Below are 6,000 nucleotides of genomic sequence, written 5' to 3'. Positions count from 1 at the left end.
CTTCATTTACACAACCACATTGACCCATCTATATATAACTACTGGTAGTAGTTATATATCGATGCATTGACCTTGTCAATTATTATCACAGTTTACAGTAGGTTAGTTTCCACGTGCTTATACAAGGTAAACATATTGAAAATAGCTTTCCTTGTACATTTTGTACATCCCAGTTTATTTGCATAGTACAGAATTTAGTAAGACTGGTTTTTTTTCATAGAGAGTGGTAGGCATTGGTTCTTATAAGTTGCGAGTTCGAATCCCACAATTTACAAATAAGTTGTAATAATTTGTTTGTATACTCACATGGTGGTCTATAACCCATTAAGCTGTAGCATAGACAAAAATAATTAAATATAGACCGTCAGCCGTGTTGCGGTTACCATTGTTACCATAGGTTCTGGCGCACACCGCTGGGAGCGTCATGTGGTTATGGCGTACGCGCTACGTAACTACACGGCGCTCCCAGCGGTGTGCGCCAGAATCTATGGTAACCATGGTAACCGCAGCACGGTTGACAGTCTATATTTATTTATTTTTGTCTATGGCTGTAGGTCCACCTGTTTATAAAATTAAAATATTAAATTTAAGTCGTTTGGGCGAGGAGAGACCCCTCCATATTAAAGACCTCCCTTAAAACTCAATAAGACGGTTCCTTTGTGACATAGAATCATGGTGGAAGGAAAACACATAGGTGTGCTATTCCCACATATTCTGACGTCACTCGGATTGCAAACAGAAGATCACCTGATTGTAACTGTCAAATTAGTATGTATTTGTTTTGATTTGATTGTTATTGTTTTTATTAAATTGACAATAATAATAAAATAATATATAATAATAATAATAATAAAAATAAAAGTATAATAATAAAAACAAAAACAAGCAAATCAAAACAAATACATACTAATTTGACAGTTACAATCAGGTGATCTTTTGTTTGCAATCCGAGTGACGTCAGAATATGTGGGAATAGCACACCTATGTGTTTTCCTTCCACCATGACATAGAATGCGATAAATTTGCAGCTGGATGTAAGCTAGACTGATTGCAGTTTCAAGTCGTCCAACTTGAGATTTAAGACTCTATCAAGCACCATTGTTGCAGACTTAAGCACCAATCAGCTGTTCACTACAGCTGTAACTAACTCTGACAAGCTTGTTGCTTGGTTCTCATATTCGAGCAGGTGTTATACTTGAACGTTATATTTATTGATTGTTGACTTGCGACTTGTTTTAAATAATTTCTTAAGCAATAATACAGATTATAAAATTTTTTTAGGGATTTTCGTTGCATTTGTATTTGTCATTTTTTAGACACAACACTAATCAAAAGATCATATTATGACTATGTTCATATGTTAATGGTTTGGCGTGGGCTGGTCTAATAGTAGAACGCAGGACTTTAGCCCCCGAGGTCCAGGGTTCAAATCGCGCCAATCACGAATGGATTTGATCTAAGTGATGATGCCACAACCTCTATGTCTAGTCTGGAGTAACGTGAAAAATGATCTCGGGCCTAAGCTTAAGTGTCCTAAAATGTAAAGGTAGGTGAACGAAATTCAGGCCGCTAATTTCTGCTTGGAATATTTATATTCAAGAACTATTTATGCTAGCTCATCCCTTGCTTTGTTAGATTCATTCCACTGTTAGACAAGAAAATAAGAGATCAATAAGGCCGTCAACCTGCGAAAAAATTTATTTTAAGAAGAAGTACCTCGGTTCATGGCTTGGTATAGTTTATTTCCATTCTACCCCTATATCGAGTAATTTTCTGTGTAATAGCTCAATAGTAACAACCGGTGTGTTTCCCTTTGTACTGCATTTTGTAATTTTCTAGTTTATGGATGGCTTGTTATAAACACATGTTACAAGACTTTTGTTTACTTTTTCCTTGTTATTTTATTCAGCCAACATGGTTAATTGGCAACCAACAAGGCCAATGTTGAAATATTTTTACTTCAATATAATTTTTCACATAATTAGATTTTTTTGTGTTTTAACTGCAGTAAACACGTTTTTAGGTGAAACAAATTATAACATTTGAAGGAAATCGTCGAAGCAGTTTTCGAGATTTTTTTCAAGCAAGCATACAAGCAAACGTTGCTCAAAAGTGTATAGGATAATAATTGGATAATTGGATTAGTTTTAGTACACTATGATATTTTAAACAATATCTTGCAGATGGCTAAAGAAATCTTACATCATATATCAATATTGTGTTTCTCAAGACTGATAATGTAGAAACCTTGATTATTACAACACATGCATGATATCTAAGGCACTGTGTTTAGATAATAGGTCGACCACCCTGGATTGATATTGTGGGTTGGATAATGATGGGAAATCCAAATAAACGAGATTGTAAGCTATTTTTGTTGCAAAAGTGTGCTTTAATCAGTTGTTTCAAGTTGTGTGAGTGTAATGAGATGGTGCAAAGGTGTCACCACCCCAAGCACTTCTCTCTGCCCCTCTCTTCTCCCACTTTTGAAGGGTAAGAGGTTAAAGCAACTAGTTGAGAAGCTACGAAACACGCAACTCGGTCTGTTTCAAACTTAGTCTAATGGCGGACATGACTTGGTAAACAGTTTTGTTATGTATTATGACGACAGAAAGTATCGCTGTGGACTTCGAATGCTGAAATTATATATTTTTCATACCTTTGTAAAATTTTAAGTGAATTGCCTTGCTGTTTGGTTACAATGGAGTATACTGACCGTAATAATTATTATAAAATTAAAATTAAAATAATTACAAATTTGTAGTAAATTTTCCCAGTGTAAAAATTGTTTTCAACAATAACAGACCAGAGATAAAGTAATAGCTTACAAATAAAACGTTCTAACATCATGTCTCAATAGACCCAAGGCCGGTAAATAACAATAAACTATTTATAGACATCAAAATGTTCTATGTATTTACTGGATAGAAACACAACCATGAAATTGACTCCAACGTCACTTTCAACACACCGATTTCATATATCTGCTATACGCCACACAATATCAGTCCGACCAAAGCTCGGTCAGCTTTAACGGTATAACTTGACGGGTAAGTGACGACAAAACGATCTGAAATGCTTCCACAAACTTGTTTGTCCTTCGAATGTACACAGTGGGTACCAAAATCCTCAACGTTGAACGTATGACATATTCATTACTATACAGGATTTAAAATTGTGAAAAATCTAAATACAATAACTTTTTGATGTTCGTGATAGGTTGATGATTTTTAAATCAGTCGATATGAGGTTAGATAGATCTGCAGGTTTTGTGGTTTGATGCCGAGGAGAGGACATCTTCGGCGGGTCATCAAACGGGTCCAGTTCTCGTTTGTCATTAGACAATTGCATTTGAAGGGGAGGACTAGTGGTTTGAGCGCTCGAGTTCTTTCTTGAAGAAATGGGTTCAAATATTGCCAATCACCTATGGCTTTAGCTATTTATAATGATATAATGGTTCAAAGCGCACCTTTAGCTTAAGAACCTCTCCTAATCTAGAAAACAAGAAGAAGAGACCTCTTAAGAATTAAGATTCTCCTCTCTGTTAGAGATCTCTCTACGCTTTTAAAACTACAATTAGACTTTGATCTAAATTATACTTTATAACAGCTAGTTTACATTAGTAACCAGACAATTGGTTCTTACCTCGCAAAAACTTTCGTTGATAGACACGAAACAAACGTAGGCTATCAAGTAATGATTACTTTTTCAGTTGGTTGTAATTTTTTGGTGTAATTTACTTCTTCAGACGGTTTCTCAAAGCTTCATCAATAGCTGAGTAATCACCAGTTGTTTACTATGAGACAGGCCATCAATTACATGTGATGAGTAGGAGGTTGATGAATTGAAGATTGTTAGCGTGGGTTGCGTTAACTTATCTCACATCTTGTGTGTAAAATCATATATTATTTTGGCTCTGTATTTGGACTAAATATAATAAATGATTGCTTTCTTAAAATGTCAAGATGTTTATACAAATATTATTTTGGTTATTTCTACGTAAGGTAGATTAAGTTATAGTCTCTTAACTGGAACCCCGACATATTCTTTTTGTTTTGTAGGCATGTGGACAGCCTAAAGGAGGTTAAGAGCCTTATGTTCATGTTATTACATAAACAAATAGCTAAATCCGATTTGTTTAGTAGGATTGAACAAGCTTTCAGTACAGAAGTCTGTACTCTAACTACTAGACCAGCTGCCTTAAAGTTATTTTTAGATGGGGTTTGACTTTAATTAAAAAATTTATAAATTTTCTGTCAGAAATCTGACAATAAGTTAAACGAGTGATATTTTTCACCGACCTCATGAAATTTAAACCATTACACTTTATTTAACGAGTAACTATAAAATCCTGACGATTTTTAAAAGCTATAAAAGAGAGGTAATAATCAATTTCAAACTCCAAATGAAACAACACCTTTTGAATTATGTTAAAAACGTGTTTTCTGCTGCTATATCTTTGAGTGGATATGTTTTATAGCAATTGAACAAGCAAGTTAATTGCTTATTGCATTGAAACCAATGTGTACTGAAAACACGTAAAGAAAACACATAAAACGTAAAGAAACACGAATCTTAAATATAAATTTTGTTATAAATACAAAACACAGTTCTTGACTATTAAAAGTTGGTGGTGTCATCAGGGGAAAGAGTTTGGGAGTAGCCTTATGTGTCAGCTTGTCAATTCCAGTAGCTTTGTGGGATTACATCAGCTGATAGAAGGGGGAATTTTGGTAAACCTCCCAGATTGTTAAGCTTCAAAGCCGACGTCACTGTGACATTGAGGGGTTTCTCTCAAATTTAATATTTACAGCAAAATACAAAAGACTTGAAAATTAAAAAGGTATTAAGAAATTTTTTATCAGCATTGCACGTTTTAAATATGTTTCAAGAGTGTTTATTAGTCTTACTATTTAGATTTACTAATTGTCTAATTTTACTTATTATTGTCTGTTTAGGGACTTATAGCCCTAAAAACGTGATTGGCGACAGCCACTACCTCAAGAAAATTTATATTTCGCTACACAACTGATTTGAAATTTTAAAAATTTAACATTGGCCTTATGGGTTGCTAAGTAACTAAATTGGTTGAACGAAATAATAAAGGAAAAAGTAAACAAAAGACTTGTAACATGACGTGTTTATAACAATCCGTCCACATACTATCAAATTACAAAATACAGTACAAAGGGAAAACATCAGTAGTAACTATTGAGCAAATATTTTTCGTAAATAAAATTTGTCTGTTTACGATAATGTTTTAACGATTAAATCCAATTAACCACAACCGAGCAAGGCTCGGTCCCCCGGTACTAATCTCCTAAAAAGAGGATAACCATACAACGCTATTTTTCATTATTACGTACTACATTATAATTTTGTAGCGAGTGGTAGTAGAATGATGTTAGTTTAAACAACAACATAAATAACAAACCTTTGAGTTTAATTTGTTAATTTTCTTACTTCTCTAATACACAATCTTTGAAAATTAAAATTTGCTACTTAACTTTTACGAGTATCCAAAACTTGATTACGTTGACGAACGATGCCACAGAATCAATCCATTAAATAATAAAGTTTGTAAAATAGATTGAATTGGTTTGGGGGTTTGCACTGAGAAGGGAGAGAGGAGTTTTCGGCTACAAACTTTGTTTTGTGGCTCATCCCATCCATCAATATTGCTTCTGGACTTCATTCATTGTGGTCAAAACTTCTTTGGTCACTGCATTTATGAAAGATAAATCAGAGTAATACTAATAACAGTTAGAGACAACGTTTAAAGTAACATCATTGTTGTCTTTATTTGATATTGGAAAGTCGTTCTTCTTTGACCCAATACAAGTTCTTTATTAATTTTTGTTTGACATTAGTAACTTGTTTATATAACATGGGTACCAAACCACTCCAATTCTGAAATCAACCATGATTTTTACTCCATTCTTTGGTAAGATAAAAGAACGTTCTCGAAGATCTCACTGAAAGATTTAACAGTATTCTTGA

The sequence above is a fragment of the Macrosteles quadrilineatus genome, unplaced genomic scaffold (assembly GCF_028750875.1).
Source record: "Macrosteles quadrilineatus isolate MER2022 unplaced genomic scaffold, UCM_ALF_1.0 Scaffold_3__2_contigs__length_128488019, whole genome shotgun sequence".
NCBI lineage: Eukaryota > Metazoa > Arthropoda > Insecta > Hemiptera > Cicadellidae > Macrosteles > Macrosteles quadrilineatus.
This window is presented reverse-complemented; position numbering follows the sequence as displayed.